This window comes from Pantherophis guttatus, chromosome 2 (assembly GCF_059756535.1).
Source record: "Pantherophis guttatus breed Tessera chromosome 2, ASM5975653v1, whole genome shotgun sequence".
Lineage (NCBI taxonomy): Eukaryota > Metazoa > Chordata > Lepidosauria > Squamata > Colubridae > Pantherophis > Pantherophis guttatus.
This window is the reverse complement of record NC_142064.1, coordinates 43,187,255-43,207,351: the sequence shown is the minus strand read 5'-3', so window position 1 is coordinate 43,207,351 and position 20,097 is coordinate 43,187,255. Positions and strand designations below refer to the sequence as shown.

The 20,097-nt window shown below is 42.7% G+C and overlaps 1 protein-coding gene across 12 annotated transcripts in view; it reads left to right on the top strand.

Annotated features, from left to right (window-relative positions):
* Window positions 1-20,097, top strand: part of LOC117679058 (uncharacterized) — a 135,958-nt gene that overhangs the window by 63,797 nt on the left and 52,064 nt on the right. For 8 of the 12 annotated variants that reach the window (XR_015732150.1, XR_015732145.1, XR_015732146.1 and 5 more), the window contains exons 5-7: window positions 9,363-9,581; window positions 10,473-10,632; window positions 11,917-11,993. The gene's annotated coding sequence lies outside the window, so the exon portion shown is untranslated. Of the gene's footprint in view, window positions 1-9,362; window positions 9,582-10,472; window positions 10,633-11,916; window positions 11,994-20,097 lie in introns of those variants that run through there. The other 4 variants (XR_015732149.1, XR_015732147.1, XR_015732151.1 and 1 more) reach the window with 4 other exon arrangements.

Below are 20,097 nucleotides of genomic sequence, written 5' to 3'. Positions count from 1 at the left end.
ACAACCCTGGCAGAAAAAATGCTTTTAAAAGTGAAAAAACCTCTTCAGTCGAAGAGGTTGTAGAAAAAATGCTTTTAAAAGCCTCTGACGATCCCAGCTGAGCTGCGTGATCATCAGAGGCTTTTTTCTTTTAAAAACATTTTTTCTACAACCTCTTCGGCCGAAGAGGTTGTTAAAAAAATGCTTTTAAAAGCCTCTGACAATCCCAGCTGAGTTGCCTGATCGGCAGAGACTTTTAAAAGAAAAAAAGCCTCTGCCGATCAGGCAACTCAGCTGGGATCGTCAGAGCCTTTTAAAACCATATTTTTACAACCTCTTCGCTGAAAAGGTTGTAGAAAAAATGGTTTTAAAAGAAAAAAAAGTTGGCCACGCCCACCCAGTAACATTACATTACCCCCCCCCCCCAAGCCATGCCACAGAACCGGTAGTAACAGATTTTAGATTTCACCACTGGGCCAAAGCCAGTATTGTATCTTGAGTGTTTTGGCTGTCCCCTCTTCAGATATTCCAATCCCCCTCCCCAAAAATAACAGTATCACAAAAAGAATCCTTCTCAGATCTCAGAACTATGTGAAAATCCTTGTACTGACTAAATTTATAAGGGCAATGTGTCACTGCATATCTAAGGCAGGGATGAAATCTACTTACAATCCCAACTTGTTTGGAAGTGCACGCGCTTGGACCCTCTGCGCATCTGCAAACCCTTCTGCGTATGCACAGAGGGTAAAAAACAGGTTTTTTACACATCACCTGACTGGGCGGGTAGGCGGAGCCTTGCACCTCTATTGCTACCGGTTCTCTGAACCACCGGCCGCCATTGCTACCGGTTCGGCCAAACCGCTCTGAACCGGGAGCATTTCACCCCTGATCTAAAGCCCCTTTTGGTTGCTGATAACATTTAATAAAAAGCAAGTAGGCTTTGGCTGTTGCAAAGTTGGCCACATCTGATTTAGTTGGGCATTTCTTCTGCTACTTCTTTTAAAACCTGCAAAAATACATAAGATGAAGATGGAGAATTCTTTTGTCTTGTGATGTGATTGATGGAAGTGCTGGAAGACTTTTTTTTTTTTAAAGAAACTAGTTTAAAGGGAAAAAAAATCCCAGGAAGGAATGATGTTATAACGTGAGCTTAATGCACTGCATGCTTGGTTCCAGACAGAATCATTCCCCCAATTCTTCTGACATTTTCGATTACCAAATCTTAAAAAATGCACATTGGAACCAACAGTAATCCTCTTCATTGGAGAGACTTTTTCAGCCAGTGAATTATAAGTGTTTGACTGAGTATATTTATTTGATGGGTTAAAAAAATTTGACAGAATGAAAAATTAAAAGTCCATATATTCAATTATTGTCACATATCACGGCCAGGTTGCTATACTTGGAAAAATGGCAAGATATTTGTTTGTCTGTCTGTCTATCATCTATCATTATCATCTATCTACAGTATCTAGATTTATTCTCTGAAAATTGGATCCATTTATTGCGCATTCTTTTATGGCTGTAAAAGCATATGTGCCGTAGAATACATCTGTATCTCTTTCTACATAATCAGGGTGGAAAATAATTGAAGGCTTATGAGAATCATGCAAAAATTGTGCCCATTTGCTGCCTATCAGATGCTTTTCAGTAAAATTACACTGCATTTCAAAACTGCAATATATATTATTCAGACACCAAAAATCAGAATGTGAACAAGCTTTATCATCCATTATGGAATAATTACTTATTATACCAATGTTCTGCCCATCTCATCAGCTTTGCTGGAGACAGGCAATGGTTCATCATAACTTGGCACTTCATTAAAAGCATTTTTACAGGGTCAGATAATTACTGTCTGAGCCTCATATCACGGGGATGCTAAATATTGATAAACACCTTGAATAACTGGGTAGCAATTAAAAATAGATAGAAAACTACAGATTATATGACATCAAAAAATCAAAATATAGAGTTGATTCACATATACTTTGACATTAGTTTCAGCAGTTAGATTGTAAACAGCTTCAGTTGATGCACTGGCTAGGGTCGCAAATTATTCTAGGCTGTAATATGATTTGTTTCACATTGGCTTTGTGTGATGTATTAACTCAGTCTCTGTACACTATAAATCATGGTTATATCATGTAAATATTTTGATAAAAAAAATATGACTAAAATAAGCCACAATTTAGCATGAGAATGTTGGAAGCTGAATTTATCCAAACCTAACTATCATGTTGGAAATGCTCAAGGTCTACCTGGGGTGGGTGATCTCTTTTTAGCCCAGAAGACAGTGTTTAATTATGCATGCCTCTTATTCCAAAGATTTGGGAGTGGACACATTCCTTAATTTAGTAGAAAAAAAATTGAAGTCCCTGTATATAATCCAAAATCCCATCTCTTATTTCTTCTGAATTAAATCAGATTGTGCCTCTTGTAACTTTCTAAACCAGTAACTAAAATTTATCATATAAGATAAAGTGCCAGATTACCCTTGTGAACAAAATAAATAAAATTAATAGACGTGTACATATAGCATGAGCAAACGAAACGGTACCAGGCACAAAGACCTCAATGGAATGCAATATTGGGCAGAGAGTTAATGTTATCGTGAAAGACCGAAGGCCAGTCTCCTGTAATTTTAGTAGTAATCTTTATTGTATTGTATTTATTAAAGTGACAATAACAGACATAGAACATAGAACTGTCAGTTCTCAGACATGACTGTCGTTATATCTGTACCAGATAGAACTGGAATGGGACTTTTCGCCTCCTACCCTTGACCGCGCCTGTCTCCCTTCTCTCTCTCTCTCTCTCTCTCTCCCTCCCTCCCTCCCTCCCTCTCTCTCTCTCTCTCTCTCTCTCTCTCTCTCTCTGTGTGTGTGTGTGTGTGTGTGTGTGTGTGTGTCTCTCTCTCTCCCTCTCCCCTCCTCCTTTCCTCTCTCTTTCTAAGGCTAGGATACCCAAAACAAAAAATCCTTTGGATGAAGCCAGCTTCTGGCTGCCAGCATTGGCAACTAGCTGATTGGCTGGTGGCTAACTGTCCCAGGAGGCGAAAAGCCCGGGACTAACAGTGTGGCATCAAATAGGCTATGTCAAAGCATGTGGGACGGAGAGGCCGTGGCCGACTGGCCGTGGTGAATGGGTGGGAGTGTCAGCTGAGGAGAAAAGCTAGAGGAGAATCCCCCTAGGTGGAAGCCTGGCAGAGAAGTAGGCATGGCAAAGGGTAGGAAGCAAAAAGTCTTAAACCCGACAGCTTCCTGTTTGACACGTTAGGATGAGCTTTGGAATCCAGAGTGTTACCAATAGAGAAAGCATTTCCTGAGTCTAATAGTGATACACCAGAGTCACTTGGTTAAGGAGGGCGGCTATAGAAATTGAATGAATGAATGAATGAATGTATTGCCATATTAAAATAGCCAATATAACATGAACAATAACTCACAAATCTTATAAGTTTACCCTTTCCCTTTTTTTGGGCTTTCCATATATCATTGCAACTAGCCCAAGTAGGGTGATTTTTGAACTGATTTTGAAGGATGACACCAGACAATAACTTTTCAGAATTGTGCTCTCTTTCTCTCTCCTGATATACTGTATATATATATTTTGGCTAGTTCTAATTCTACTTCATGAAAGAGATTTTGTTTTCAAAATTTGCTTCAGAGGAGAATTCAGGGAACTTTAACATGGGTGGACTTTCATATATTTGATTTACTGTCCAAGGCAGTGCAGGAATAATCTTTTAGCAGACCATCATCTGGCTAGCATTATGCAGCTTCCCTGACTTCACTTCCTGTAAGTCGAACTGTTGTGGCCCCGCCCTCTGAGCCTGTCCCATCGGAGGAAGAAAGCTCCGAGCATGAGGAAGAGGAGTCAGCCAGGCCTCCCTCTCCAGGCCCCTCCCCTCTGGCATTGTCTCAAGTGCCGGTCGAGGGAGAGGAGACAGCTGATTCCAGTCAAAGTGATAATGAGACATCATTCCTGGACGCACGCCTCCGAAGGCGTGATAAACGTTTGCAGCAGCTTAGGAGGCGTGCTAGGGATTAGCACTGAGTCACTGGACCACACCCCAGAGACCACACCCCAGAGACTATATAATAGAGAGTGGTGGTCAAGGATCTTTTGTGACGAACAAAGCAAAACCTTGGACAGTCACTAAAGCCTCGTCCGGAACTGCTGGGAGGAATATTATTTCTGTTTGGACTTTCTTGAACGTTCGTATCATATCTGTCTGTTTGTGAAAATAAAGTCCCTTGGCAGACGGTGTGTCTATCGCTGCCAAGTGGGGAGATAAGAACTGGGTGCGTTCCAAAGTGTTTCCTTAACCCTCGACTGGCTGTGTGTGTGTGTGTGGGTACGGGGACAGATCATCTTGTTCGTCACCCCATACTCCATCGTTAACCCACGATGGACCAACAGCTGCAGCAGCAGATACAGCAGATGCTGGAGGCCAATCAGCTTCTGCAACAGCAAGTAGCACAGCTAACTGCCCAACTTGCTTTGGGAAATGCTCCTGCAGCTCCACCTCCTCCCCCTCCCCGTCCGAGATGCCCAGTGAACGTGCCAGATAGGTTTTCTGGGCAGCAGGAGATGTTTCCGGCCTTCTTGGGACAATGCCAACTGTTTATGGCGATGAGGCCGGAGGATTTTCCGGATGACCGGGCTCGGGTGGCATTTGTTATCAGCTCCCTCTCTGGCACTGCCGCCCGATGGGCCACGCCCCTGTTGTTGCAAGATAGCCCCTTGCTCCTGGACTTTCAGGGCTTTTTACAACACCTGCGCACCATGTTTGAGGACCCCCTCCGGGTGCAGACGGCAGCGAGGCGCATCAAGGACCTCCGCCAAGGCAAGCGCCCCCTGCAGGACTATATTGCAGAGTTCCGACTGCTAGGCCAGGATTCGGCTTGGAATGAGGTGGCGCTGATGGACGCTTTCCAGGACGGCCTTTCCGACGAGATGCAGGACGAGCTGGTTCGTGTGGAGGCGCCACCGACCCTCGACGCGCTGGTGACCCAATGCCTGCGCATCGACGCCCGCCTGCAACGGCGACGGCCCCGTCGGGCTCTTCCGGAAGCACCGACAGCGTCGGCACCCCCGCGTTTCGCACCGACAGCGCTCCGGACCGCACAGCGTTTTGTGGCGACGGCTGAGGAGCCCATGGAGCTCGGAGCAGCCAGACCTCAACTGACGGCCCAGGAGCGGATGCGGAGACGTCAAGGGGGGTTGTGCCTCTATTGCGGCGAGGCGGGACATTTTGCCGCCTCGTGTCCCCGGAAGCGGAGTGGACCACTCAAGCCTGTTCCGGAGTCTCGACGCGACCAGCCGGGAAACGGGCCAGGCCTGGCCTAGGGGAAACTCTGGGTCAGGCACGTGACCATGCCCCGCCGGAGTCGGCGGCTGTGGACTGTGAGCCCCCTCGGCACCTGATTTTGAACACCCGGGTGTTGTTGGCTAACCGGTCGGAGGGGCTCCAGGCGCACGCGCTGGTGGACTCGGGGGCCACCACAAACTTTATGGACCAGGCCTTTGTGGCCCATTACAAAGTCCCCTTGGTTCCAGTGGACCCTCCGTTGAGGGTCGAAACTATAGATGGGCGGGAACTCGTGGCGGGACCCATCAAAACCGCTACCCAGCCCTTGCGCCTCGCCATTGGAAACCACGAGGAGGCGATCCAGTTTTACGTAACGGCGGATCTGCACTTTCCCTTGGTCCTGGGGATGGCCTGGCTTCGGGCGCACGACCCTCAGGTGGCGTGGTCGAGAAACGCCATCTCGTTTCCGAGACTGCAGTGTGTCGACCACCTTCGCCACACCTGCGCCGGCCAGGACGTCTCTGCCCCAAACGCCTCCTTGCCTCCAGAGCTGACGCCCTTCGCCGACGTGTTCAGCGAGAAGGAGGCGGACCGCTTGCCCCCGCACCGACCCTACGACTGTGCGGTGGACCTAATGCCCAATGCACCCCTGCCCTCGGGACGCCTGTACTCCATGTCGGAGCCCGAGCTGGCCGCCTTACGGGACTTTCTGGAAAAGAACCTGGCCCGTGGGTTCATCCGGCCTTCGACCTCCCCGCTCTCGGCCCCGGTCCTCTTCGTTAAAAAGAAGACGGGGGACTTGCGCCTGTGTTGCGACTACCGGCGCTTGAACGCCATCACAGTGCGAAATCGCTACCCCCTGCCGCTGATCCCAGAGCTTATGGAGAGGTTGCGGGAGGCCTCGATCTTCACTAAGCTCGATCTCCGAGGGGCCTACAACCTGGTGCGCGTGAGAGAGGGGGACGAGTGGAAGACGGCGTTCGGCACTCGGTACGGACACTTCGAGTATACCGTCATGCCGTTCGGATTGACCAACGCCCCCGCGGTCTTCCAGCACTTGATGAACGATGTGTTCCGGGACATGCTGGATCGGTTCGTGGTGATCTACTTGGATGACATTTTGATCTATTCCCGGACCCCGGAAAGTCACCTCCAGCATGTCCGCCAGGTCCTGCAACGCCTGCGGGAGCACCAGCTCTATGCGAAGTTGGAGAAATGCTACTTCTTCCAGACTTCCATAGAGTTCCTCGGGCACATCATCACCCCCGAGGGCATCGCGATGGACCCGCACAAGGTGGAGGCCTTGCGCAGTTGGGAACCCCCGCGTCGGGTGAAGGACGTCCAGCGTCTGTTGGGATTCGCCAACTACTATCGGACCTTCATCCCGGGCTTCGCCACCCTGACCTTGCCGTTGACCCAGCTCCTTCGGAAGAAGGTCCCGTTCCAGTGGGGGCCCCCACAGCAGCAGGCCTTCGAGGTCCTCAAGCAGGCCTTCCTCACGGAGCCAGTCCTGAGGCACCCCAATCCACACCGTCCGTTCGTGGTGGAGACGGACGCGTCCAACGTGGCGATTGGGGCGGTGCTACTACAGGCTCCGGTGGATGGCGGCACTCTTTTTCCCTGCGCATACTACTCCCGGAAACTCAACCCTTCCGAGCGCAACTACACCATCTGGGAAAAGGAGTTGCTGGCCATCAAGGCCGCGTTCGAGGCTTGGCGACATCACCTCGAGGGGGCCCGACACCAGGTGGAGGTGCGGACGGACCATCGGAACCTGGAGCACCTCACCACGGCCAGGAAGTTGAACCAGCGGCAGATCCGGTGGTCGTTGTTTTTCACCCGGTTCAACTTCCACGTCACATACATTCCGAGCAACCTCAACCAGAGGGCGGACGCGCTATCCCGTAAGCCGGAATACTTTTGCCCCAAGGACTCCCTTCCCCCCGGACGGTGCTGCCAGCGGACTCCTTGGCCGCGGTCCAGGAACCGGTGGACCTGCGGGCTCAGGTGCTGGAAGCGCAGCGACAGGATGACTGGTCGCAGCAGCGGAGAGCGGACGTCGGTCCCGCGTCCCCATGGACCGTGGAGGAGGGCTTGCTCAGACACCGGGGTCGGCTGTACGTGCCCACGAGTCCGCTCCGAGCCCTCGTCATGAACCAGTGCCATGACAACCCCGCGGCGGGGCACTTCGGCTTCTTTAAGACTTTGAACTTGGTGACGCGGACTTTTTGGTGGCCTCGGGTACGGCACGACGTGCACGCCTACGTGATGTCCTGTGTGACGTGCCGACAGGCCAAAGCCGCGTCCGGTCCCCCTCCCGGACTCCTCCAGCCGCTGCCGACACCGGAGAGACCGTGGGGAGCCATCTCCATGGACTTCCTGACAGACCTGCCCCTGTCCGCTACGTACACGACCGTCCTCGTGGTGGTGGATGCGCTCACGAAGATGGCACATTTCATCCCGTGCCGCGGCCTGCCCTCGGCCCGCACCACGGCTCGCTTGTTCCTGCAACATATCTTCCGCCTCCACGGCCTGCCGGACCGGGTGGTTTCGGACCGCGGGGCCCAGTTCACGGCCCGCTTCTGGAAAAGCCTGATGGCTGCGCTGGAGGTGCAGGTGTGCCTGTCGTCGTCACATCATCCGGAGACTGACGGGGGCACGGAGAAGGTCATCGGCATACTGGAGCAGTACCTCCGCTGTTTTGTCAACCAGCAGCAGGACAACTGGGCCGAGTACCTTCCCCTGGCGGAGTTCGCTTTTAATAACTCCCAACACACCTCCACCCAGATGACCCCATTCCATGCCAATGTCGGATACCATCCACGGCTTTTCCCGTTGACCATCATGGATTCCCCTGTTCCCGAGACCCGGGACTTCCTCTCAGAGCTGCAGGCGGTGCAGCAACTGGTGCGGCGGCAGCTGATCCGGGCGAAAGAGGATTATAAACGGTTCGCCGATCGCGCCCGCCGGGCGACACCACCGCTGGAAGTAGGAGATCGGGTGTGGTTGTCCACGAAACACCTCCCCACGGACCGGCCGGTACGGAAACTAGCCCAACGCTTTATCGGTCCCTTCCCTATCGAGGCGGTCATCAATCCGGTGGCCTACCGGTTGACTCTACCCCGCTCCATGCGGCTCCACCCTGTTTTTCATCGGTCCCTCCTGGTCCCTGAGGCCCCCGCGAGCCATCTCCGCCGCCCGCCGACGCCTGCCCCCCCAGCCGCAGCCGACGAGGACGACGCCTCGACGTACGAGGTGGACAGTATCCGGGACTCCCGTTGGCTGAAGGGGCGCTTCCAATACCTCATCGCCTGGAAGGGGTACGGGCCCGAGGATTTCACCTGGGTGGACGCGTCTGCCGTTCAGGCCCCTGACCTGGTGCGGGCTTTCCACGAACAGTTCCCGTCCCGACCCCATCCCGACCGTCAGACCCGGGGGAAGGGCCCTGCGGTGGGGGATAGTGTTGTGGCCCCGCCCTCTGAGCCTGTCCCATCGGAGGAAGAAAGCTCCGAGCATGAGGAAGAGGAGTCAGCCAGGCCTCCCTCTCCAGGCCCCTCCCCTCTGGCATTGTCTCAAGTGCCGGTCGAGGGAGAGGAGACAGCTGATTCCAGTCAAAGTGATAATGAGACATCATTCCTGGACGCACGCCTCCGAAGGCGTGATAAACGTTTGCAGCAGCTTAGGAGGCGTGCTAGGGATTAGCACTGAGTCACTGGACCACACCCCAGAGACCACACCCCAGAGACTATATAATAGAGAGTGGTGGTCAAGGATCTTTTGTGACGAACAAAGCAAAACCTTGGACAGTCACTAAAGCCTCGTCCGGAACTGCTGGGAGGAATATTATTTCTGTTTGGACTTTCTTGAACGTTCGTATCATATCTGTCTGTTTGTGAAAATAAAGTCCCTTGGCAGACGGTGTGTCTATCGCTGCCAAGTGGGGAGATAAGAACTGGGTGCGTTCCAAAGTGTTTCCTTAACCCTCGACTGGCTGTGTGTGTGTGTGTGGGTACGGGGACAGATCACGAACACATTGTGATGAACTCCTTCCATTGGACTTTTTCAGATCTGAAAGCAGTCAGCAGGAAGGTTTCGGAATGATAGAATAATGGGTGATAGAAAGCAGAAATGCCAGCAACAACAGGCCGTGATTCTCACAACAAATAAAAATTCAAAAAGTTTTGAGAAGTCAGAAGAAATGTGAAAGGAATTAGAGATCCTAAAAATATGTTAGAAAACCGGAAGCTTGATTTACAGAGGAATAAAAATATTGAGAAATTACAAGGTACACTTTGGCATAATATTTCTTGTGAATGCATGCTCCTAGTTGGGTGTACTTTCTATTTCTCCATAAAGGAGTGCATACCTTCAGCTTAACATTGCTTTAAATAATATACTTTAATGGGATGCATAGAGGTTATCTCTTTAAATATTATTACTTGTTGTGACTCTTGAATTTTAAAATAGCACCCCAACTATATTGTCTGGTGATGACTCCCTTTTTTCATTTATACTAGATTTATGTATTGTAGCAAATTTATAACAGAGGCAGCTCCATTTGTGGCCACTGGGCTTCTTGCCACCTAAAACTGTTGCTAGGTTCTTTTAATTAAAGAAGAAAAAACATTGGGAAATGGATAAGTTATTCATAGCAGCCCTTTTGTGTAGTGCCTTTGAGATGCTCTTAAAATTTCAAATATGTCCACTGGACAAGAGAAGTCCTAGGTCAGATTCAGGCAATGTTTGAAGAATTGGCGATTCAAACCCAGCCTTCTGATGTTTTGAAGGGTCACAGGAAGCCCTGTAGTGATATCACTCAATGAGGTGGGATAAAAAAAATGCTTGGTTGCTTTTGGGGGAAGTTTTAAGGCCCCTCAGAGGAATAGCTGCCCTCTTTTCTACTCTTGCAATTATCTAGCAATAAAAGCAATGGGATGAAATTATGTTGACAAAATCTAGGCACGTTGCGGAGGTCTTTGGTAGCGTGGTCTCAAGATGTTAGATGACCCAATATTCAGGGACTGTATTCTGAAACATAGATAGATCACTGTGTTCTTTTTAACATAGTTTGGAAAACATTACGATGTTCTGAAAAGTTAAGTTGGATTTTTAAAAAATGCTGATGAATCCATATGGTTAATATCTGTTCATTTTCTTCTTTTTGTTTACATTATAGCAGCAGTTACTAAAAGGAGTTCCATAATCTTTTCCCAGGCACTTGGATAAAGTTTTATGTTTACTATAACAACAACAACAACAACAATTAAAAAAAAATGAAGTTGGTACACACATTGGACCATGGAAAATACACGAGGGTCAGAATCAGCTGACCTAAGGTATGATATATTCAACTGAAAAACAAACAAGGGGGAAGGGAAGCAGGGTCTGGTGTATAAAGGAAGACTGCTTGAGGCCAAGACTCTGGATAGTAAAGTCAATAAGATATCCAAACCACCCAATAGGACTATATTCTATCTCCTGAACAAATAAATATTGAAAAAAATGTTTATCTGTTTTGTTTTAGCAGTGCAAAGAGTTTCCAGCATGTATACATTAAGAGAGGATGTATAGTTGTTTCACAGCACTTAGAGTAAGACAAATATGAATAAAGATGGGGGCAGATTTTGGAGGAGGGAAGATTTGGGACTGATACTTGAGCAAAAACATGCTTTAGTAACAGGGGGTCTTGCCTGGGCTATAACGTACCATGTCCCACATGCTGATTACTTGAACAGACTTGCTGCCAAAATAAATTTTCTTTGGACTCAAGAGTTTATGGGATCCGCTTGTCTTGCCAACACAGCAGTTTCTTCCCCACACAAACAGTTCTGTTTTTGTTAGCCAGGGTATAAACAGAGAGGATGCTTAGTTAATTATTTGCTTAAAGACAAAGATAGGTGGAATCTGGGCTGAACTTGTATAGTACTCATATGAGTTTGTATCACACTTGTAAACCATATAACATTATGCTATCTATACATCCATATACATTGACTTATGGAGAAATATGTCTTGCATATCCACATATATAAATCTACAAAGAAATCAGTGTTTCTTAGGCTTTAATTTGTCTTGAGCTGACCAGCTAGCCAGAATACGATACTCCAGGCAAAGTGAAAGTGAGGTCCAAGAAAAAGATGTTTTGCAGATGCACACCAGCTCTGTAAAGACAGAATGACAGGTAGATCTTCAGAACATGTTTAATGTTGATGGTGCTGTGCTGCCTGCAGGCAGGGTGATCCACCACCTGCATAATTGTATTCTTGGTTTGCATTCTTTCACTTTTATCTTAAATCATTTATAATTGGAGTATGAGGAATATTGCTCACAGCAGCAGCAACAATGTTGTGTGGGAAAATCTTGTGTTAGCAAACCAAGCAAACAATCCTTTCATGCAAAAATCCTTGTTATCTGTCAAACTTTCTTCGTTCAGCAGCATAATTAGGGGAATAAAGAAGATAGTTTCTGCTGCTCTTGTTGACAAATGGAAATCAGAAATCTTTCTTAATCTATTAAAAATCTTGCAGAGTTTTACTAGTTATATTTCAATGTACTTTCTGGCCACTTCTGTATAGATATTGTATTATATCTTCTTTTAAAAGTGAATTTATATATTGTAGATGGATGACAAATCAGGTCCTGTGAGATATCGGCTTCACCCAATATTCAACAGTTTCTTGTTATGTTCAGTTAAACGGTATGTTGCTGTATTTATTTCCAAATCTAACTTCATTCTAATTCTTAAAACCAGACTGAAACAAATTATATATGAGGAAATCACTTTAAATTACTTTAGCATAACATGTAAAGCAGATGCAACTGCTGCGTATATCACTGTGATATTACAGGTTGTTAATATTCCTTGCTGTGTCAGCAAAACTAGTAATATTAAAATGTTAGTATTAAACATTTGAATTAACCTTGTGGTTTGTAAACGGCTCTTCCATATTCCCACAGATAATAAAGGGGGTGACTTTCAGCTCTTACAAGGCAACTATCTTCTTCATGTTTCATATACAATGAAAATGACTTTTATGAGAAAAGAGAAACCCCATCTACCTGATAAATATAATAATAAAAAATACTGTTTGCTGTCTAGTCACATAGTTAATTGTTTATAGCAGGGCAAATCTTGAACCCAAGGCAACTACTTTCGTATCTATCAATATTATAGCCAGTTTGTTAAGAAGGTATTAGTTGTTATATTTCTCTTTAACAATCTTTGCATTTTGAACTTACACAAATTTGGTTTTCTCTTTGCTCAGTGTAGGACATAACATAGCTGGTTATTGCTCTTTTGGAATAAAAAGTCTTCACAGCCAAACAAGGGAAGATATATATCAGATGGCTCACCAGTAACATTCCGGCAGCTGATATATGGGATATTTAAGGCAGATTAAGTTGTTAATGTATATTAGTATATTCTTAATTTCCTTTTAATTGAAAAAGACATATTGACTTTAATTAGAACCATTTCACAGGAACTGTCAATTAGCACATGTCAAACAAGTTAATTCAGAACAGAATTCTTTTAATTAGGGTCTGCTTTCCTTTAACTATGGGGCCAATGAAATCAGCCTTTCCATATCAGGATTTTAAAAGTCTCTAAGATACAAATGCAATCTCTTAACTATTATTAGAAGCCATATGGACAGCATTGAAATGATGATGCAGGCATTGTTGTCAAGCACAAATTGGAGCTTTCTCAATGACAATGGGGAAAAGAAAGAAAGCTTCAAACAAAGCTTTGTTTAGGGTGGCCTTCTCTGGGTTGCAAGAATCCAGATGATCACCAGATGGCAGCAGAGAAATACAGAAATACAGAAAACTCTTTGTTGCCGTCTAATGGATACCCTGATTTTTGCTGCCCAGATCTTGTAGCCCTTCTGTTTTAAAGACAATAGTGAAATATATGATTATGCAGCAAGATTTTTCACAACAGTAATCATCACCTGTTATACTTTGAACATGTGAGGTGATGATTCTAGAGCTGAAGCACAAGATAGCTGAAGGACAAGACAGCTGAAGGAGATCAGGAAAAGATATATGACAAATAGGTTCATATTTATACTTGACATGAGTGCTGAAATAACCAAGTTCAGTCAAACTTGTTTTACATTCAAACAGCCTCAAAGGAGATTGTCCAGACACAGACTGAACTCCGATCAAGAAAGGAAACAGTCCTGACATCTTTTTTAAAGGCAAAAATGATAGTATCAGTAGAGTGTGAAATTGTAACAACTCATGCTATTATGCACTGCAGTCTGAAAATTCTGATAAAGTGATGTTGCATTTCCTGTCCCTTTGAGACTAGAAGTATCATTACAATGATGGTCTTGCAGTCAGGCTTTTCAAAACAGAAAGGCAGAGGGAGTTAGTAAAAGAGGAAATTGTTTTCACACACACTTCTATCCAGTTTCCAGGTTTCATCATCATCTGTATGCTTTTTACTGATTATCATCTGTATCCTGTTTACTGATGCAAACACAAGTATGTTCTGTGCAAAGTTAAACACTTGTCTCATTGATTTTTGCGGAAAACCATTAACAACTTTCTTTCTTCCATGGAAATAATGGGCCTTAAACATTTTAAAGTTTGTCTGGAATTCACCGAGCAGAATATCCAATTCCATCCACGTTCAGTGCAAAGGGTATTCCTAATTCTGTGCTACTATTATAATAATTCAGACTTTCTCTTTGCAAAATGTGTTTTCAGAATCATTCAATCTTACTCCTTTTTCCTATTTATTTAACTAACTGTCTCCTTTGGCTGCTATTCCGGGTTGGGCTTTTATCTTAATATTTTATTATCCCAATGAACTATTGCCCATTTCAACCTTCTGAATCTCTTTTTAAAAGTGCATTTAAAGCTTCCACTAAACAAGAAGTTTGATTGGTTCTTGAACTCTCAAATATAAATGGTTACAATATAAATTCTACTGATGGTGTGATGGAAGTTTTTTAATTTGTAACATTTATATTCCACTTTTCTTCTACAATAAGAGTCAAGTGGATGGTGTACTATTAAATAATTAATTGTAGCTCTTTATCATGAAAATGGTAAATTGTAATGCCCTGGTATATGCCAGTTATTTTCTATCCAAGTATTAAATCAATCTAAACTTGCTTAGTTTTTCAAGATTAGCCAGAGAGAGCTAGGTACTGATACTAGTCAAGAATCACTACTAGTAAATAGTACACTAAGTTATAATTCTCTTGTAACATAAACTCAATTTGTATACAAAAATTAGGTTTTTTTAAAAAAAGTTCATATTTCAGCTTAAATACATGTTTACATCTTTCCCCTATTTAAATGAAAGAAATGTAAATATGCAAAACTTTAATCAGGCTATTCCAAGAATATCCAAATATGTAGAAAAATGAATGAGTTTAGTTTTTAATCTCAAATTTGGCTACTATTTTAAGTGACTTTTATCAAACAAGAATTAGAGAGGAATACTTATTAGTTGATTCCAAAGGGGATTAGCACACTGTTCAACCTGATATGAAACCAATGACTGAATAAAGAATGCCTAGGCAGTTTAAGGAGAGCTCAGGATATCCAAGATTTATTTAGAAATAGTTAAATGCTGCACATGACTGTGACTTATCCTTTATCAAGAATGTAATAGAAATTCATAATGTTAATGTCTAAATGGATATTTGAATAGCTTACTCCACACTCTGTATTTGCTTCACTGACCAAGCATTTTGATATGACACTAGTTTTATATAGGCTGCTGTCTTTTACTAAATCAGATCCTTAGTTCAGCTAGCCAGGTATTGTTCCACAGCACTGGTTTCCAGGCTTTGAGAAGATGTTGACCCTGAGATTTGTATGTAATGCAGCAGTTCTCCCTCTGAACTATGGTTTCTGAATAACTGAGTCAGGTTAAAGCAACTTGTGAAAAGCCCAAATGATAAACTGAAATAAGATTTTAAGTATCACTAGAGATACTTATGCTTAATGGTACTACATTGTTTCGATGCTAGGGAAATATTAATTTAACTATGCTTAGATCAGGGGTGGGTTCTACTTACCTTTACTACCGGTTCGCAACGGGGCAGCGCGCGCACTCACTTCGCTCACTCTGCTTGCTCGCGCGTGAGCTCTTCTGCGCATGCACAGAAGCGTTCTGATGATGTCGGGGTTGGTGGGCGGAGTCTCCTGCTGGTTTTACTACCAGTTCTATAGAACCGGTGCAAACTGGGGGCAACCCACCACTGGCTTAGATGCTAATAAATATCCATTTGCTTGCAGTAAGAATTTTCCAAGTAAGTATACTTCAGACTGTAGATATTATTACATTAAGCATAATGTATATGTAATGTAAACATTAAACTGTCTAATGAGAGAACAAGCCCTTTGGGAGTTAAGGAAATTTATTCTGAATTTTGTGAAGTTTCCAGTGCAGTTTTAAAATATTACTTATTATTGCAAAATTAGAATAGAGTAATCATTCTGTTAACCTCCTTGTCAGTTGATATACTTGACATACTGTAACATTTTTGAGTATATTAATATGCTGAACCGCACAATTCAACATCTGTTATGCCTTAGTTAAACAATATTTTCATTCCTAAATATCTAAACTTGTGAAAACCGCATTAGTTTTTTAAAAAGTGATTAAAATATCCAAAACAGTAAATTAATATGATTTTAATAGATAACGTACATAGCAAGTAGGCATTGTGACCATTCATTTCATCCAATGGAAAGCTATCCACGAAGACAGTTTATGCATATTTCTTGGCCAATATATATAATCTCCAACAGGCCTTGGGGAATGTGTGTATCTTGATTGCACATTGTACATTCTCTGGTCATTATTCATAATGATAACACATCCCGAAAGCTATGCATCTCTCACCGATGTTTCATACATTCTCATATACCGGTAGTCTCCGAGGAGCAGTGGAAAATGTACTAGAAGTTGATTAGAGCATGATGAAATTAAGAGTGTCATCAACTGAATGCCCCACAGAGAAAACCAAAGCCATTTTCATATGTGGAACCAGTTTTTAAGTCTGGGTTGAAAATATGTCAGCATATAGACATATTAGCCTGAGATCTGAGAAAAATAGAAAAACGGCCATTTTTGATGGCTGGAGATAGAAACAGTGGGAGTTGAGTAATGAATAATTGGTTAAATATGACCAACTGGAGCCTTAGTTAGACTTAAGCAATTCGCTAATATAATAGTTAAGCATTGATATAGAACTTTCTCTAACTAAGTGCTCAGAAATTCATATACAGGTACCTTGCATGGGAGATCAATGAGATCATAAAAGGTATTTAAGCTTTGGCTATCACATCTTTTAATTACGTTAACTTTCACTTGTATTATAATTCCCCAAATTTTATAAGCTAATTCCAAATTTATACTTAGTAGCATACACAATTGATAGTAGTATCAATTGATATAATTGATATGCTTATATGGTCAATGTGGCAGTCTCAGTTTATCCAACAGAATAAGTGTGAAAATGACACACTGTGAAAAGCACTAGGTTGTATTTTTCTCATTGATTCTAAATATAAGTAAGGCACTGCCCATTAGATGTGTGCACTCTTATAACTATGCAATAAACATTGATTGTAGTAAAATCTGACATGCATTAATGGCTCCAAGTCATTATAGAACTTCAATTGCACTTCAATTGAAGCATAATTTTTACAATTATCCATGCAGTATCTTCCAGCGCTTTTTGGCTCCTTGATCTTCACTACCAATTCTAAGTTTTCTGCCAACTTTGGTTTGTGGAAAGTTTGACCCTTGAGGCATACCCATTTAAAAATTGTGCTGAAATGCTACAAGCGAAAATGGATTTTGCCCAAATTTATATCAGTACCTTGAAGAGGCTCTTAATAAAATTTGCATTTTTGCCAAGCGATTGGTGACATGAATCATGAACTGTTTATATATTGTTCATGAATCAGTTTGAAAGCCATTTAAAAATGACTAGACATTAGGGAAATCTAATAACTTTTTAACAGATTATTTAAATTACTGGCTCTATGATTTCCAATAATTTTTATCTAAACAACAGAGCTACAGAAAGCTTGGTGAAATTTTCTTTGAAAAGAATCTTCCTGATTAAATCTCTTTTTATTGCTGTATTTAGCTTTCCAGACCCCGTCCCCATATGAATTTTTCAGTTATATATTCATATTTGGCATCTGGAACTTAATAGTTTAGTAATTTAAGCAACCCAAATGAAAAAAATGGTACACATTTACAATCACTTTCTCATATATTCCTGATATAAATTTTATAATATAAATATGTGTTTTATATAATTATGAATTATTATGTTAATTACAAAATAATAATATACATTATTTTATATAGTTATGAATAAGATGAGGAAGACCATGCTGGCCTTCCTCATCCTACTCTTAGATAATTAAAGCTGGCACTGTCATAGCCAGCAGAACCACCTTGAAAGCTTCTTCAGTATGAAGCTAATGAATGTTTTTCAGGAGCACAAAGAGAATGAGAGCCAGTTATCACCATGATCACCCTCTCCTCTGTCCTTGAAAGAGGGAGCCATGTATACCAATACCATATTGGTAATGGAATGCAAGTTTCCAAAACCAGGAGGTGCTTGATAATTGAGAGGACAGTAGGTAATCTCTTCCAAGTCCCCCATCTTGCAGGTCTGCTAGTAAATTGCTATGAATATCTGAGGCTGTTGCATTGCTAATCCAGGTGCCATATGAATGGTTTAGCAGACAAAATCTATGCAAGTAGAATGTCAAGGCAATTCCACATGCCAAATTTCTCATGAAAGAGTGCACTTGTTTGAAAAATGCTCCTCTGCTATCAATTTGTGATGCTTGCCCAAAATATTGAAGAAGAAGGGAAATGTCTCATCATATTTGGGCGTCTACTGTCAGGGATTTGAGTTAAACATAAGCAATAGCCTGCAAAAAGCTTAGATGGAGTTCTCTATTGGACTGCAATATCTACTTATATATGATAGGCAATATAATATTCATGCTTTTCAAACATACATATGGATGCCAAGTGTATACGTATTTCTTTTTGTATAAATATTTTTGAAAATTGCACCCAGGTTTTGAAAAGTTGGTATTGAACTCTTGGATCACACAATTGTCTTTGTATAATTAGCGCTCAAAAATTTAGCACTGACTGTAAAGCAATGAAACAATCTTTCATGTATAGCTGGGTGATCTCATTTATACATGAAGTATGTATTTCAAGTTTACAGTTTGGCACATTATGATAAGGTCATAAAAATATGCAATAATTATAGCAACTGATGGGGAAATACTGTGCAAGTATTTGTCTACTTGCCTATTTTCTTTTAAATTGATTGCATACATTTTATTGAAATTTTATTGAAATGTCAATTTTACATAGAAAATATATATAACATATAACAAAGAAACATGTAACAAAAATATGTTTGCTGTTCCTGTAGCATGAGTGTCCTGTGGAAACCACCTCTGAAAAACCTGATATATAATTTTTGATTAACAGTTTCTAAACCATTGATGGAAATGTTTATCTTTAGCTGCTTTTAATAAAGAAAATGAGAGTGATTGGAATGGTATTTCTTTATGTGATGCAAAAGATAATTGAGGGGCTTTTTGGGAGACCTTTTTTTTTTTTGCTTTTGCTTTGAATCCTAAGTTCTATTTGAGTACATTCACTATATCCATTATTATTGTAGTTTTCTGAGAGCCTACTAATATGTCCTTTGTAAATACAAAGGACATTGGAAAGGAAAGAGGAAGTATAATTTTGGTTGACACTGAAATTTTCATGGTTTTTATGCACATTGGGTACCATTGCACTTTTACTCTCCTGTACTGATAAGAGTGTCATATACTATTAAGATTATACTAAATAAGTGAAAAAGAAGTAAAGAAAACAAATCTGATTTCTATTATTACAGTTATTGAATATGTTGTGTGTGTGTGTGTGTGTGTGTTTATAGCTAGCTAGCTAGCTAGCTAGATAGATAGATAGAAATGTTACACAATATCATATAGAGTTCAACTTTAGTTTAACAGAATAACAGAGTTGGAAGGGATCTTGGAAGTCTTCCATCCAATCTCCTACTCAGAGGGAAGCCCTATACCATTTTAGACAAATGGCTGTTCAATCTCTTCTTAAACTTCCAGTGTTGGAACATTCACAACTTCTGGAGGCAAGTTGTTCCAGTGATTAATTGTTCTAACTGTCAGGAAATTTCACCTTAGTTCTAGGTTTGTTCTCCTTGATTAGTTTCCATTCACTGCTTCTTGTCCTGCCTTCAAGTGCTTTGCAGAATAGGTGGACTCCCTCTTCTTCGTGGCAACCACTTTGATATTGGAACACTGATATCCTGTCACCCCAATCCTTATTTTCATTAAACTATGAAACCTGAAAAGGGGCAGAACACTCTTTGAATGCTATTTTCTGCACTCTTGACAGCTGGAGGGAGTGTTGATTGGCTCACAATTTCTTAGCTGCTACTAAGGAATTGAGGAGTAGGAATGTTGGCAATGTGGAAATGCCCTTTCTTAGAATTTTAAATCTTATTTTAATAATGACATTTATATCTTCAGTTTGCCTATAATTCAATAAGTATTCTTGTTAAAGCTGATGTTGCTTCATTTTTCATAGAAGCAAATTGCATGTTATACTTAATCACATCCACACCATAGAAGAAAGCATAAGAACGAGGGGAAGACTCTGAGTTGTTACCAATATATCAGTAGTGGTATTCACTTACCTTTGCTGCCAGTTCGCAAATATAAGCACGCACCCCACTTCTGCGCATGTGCAG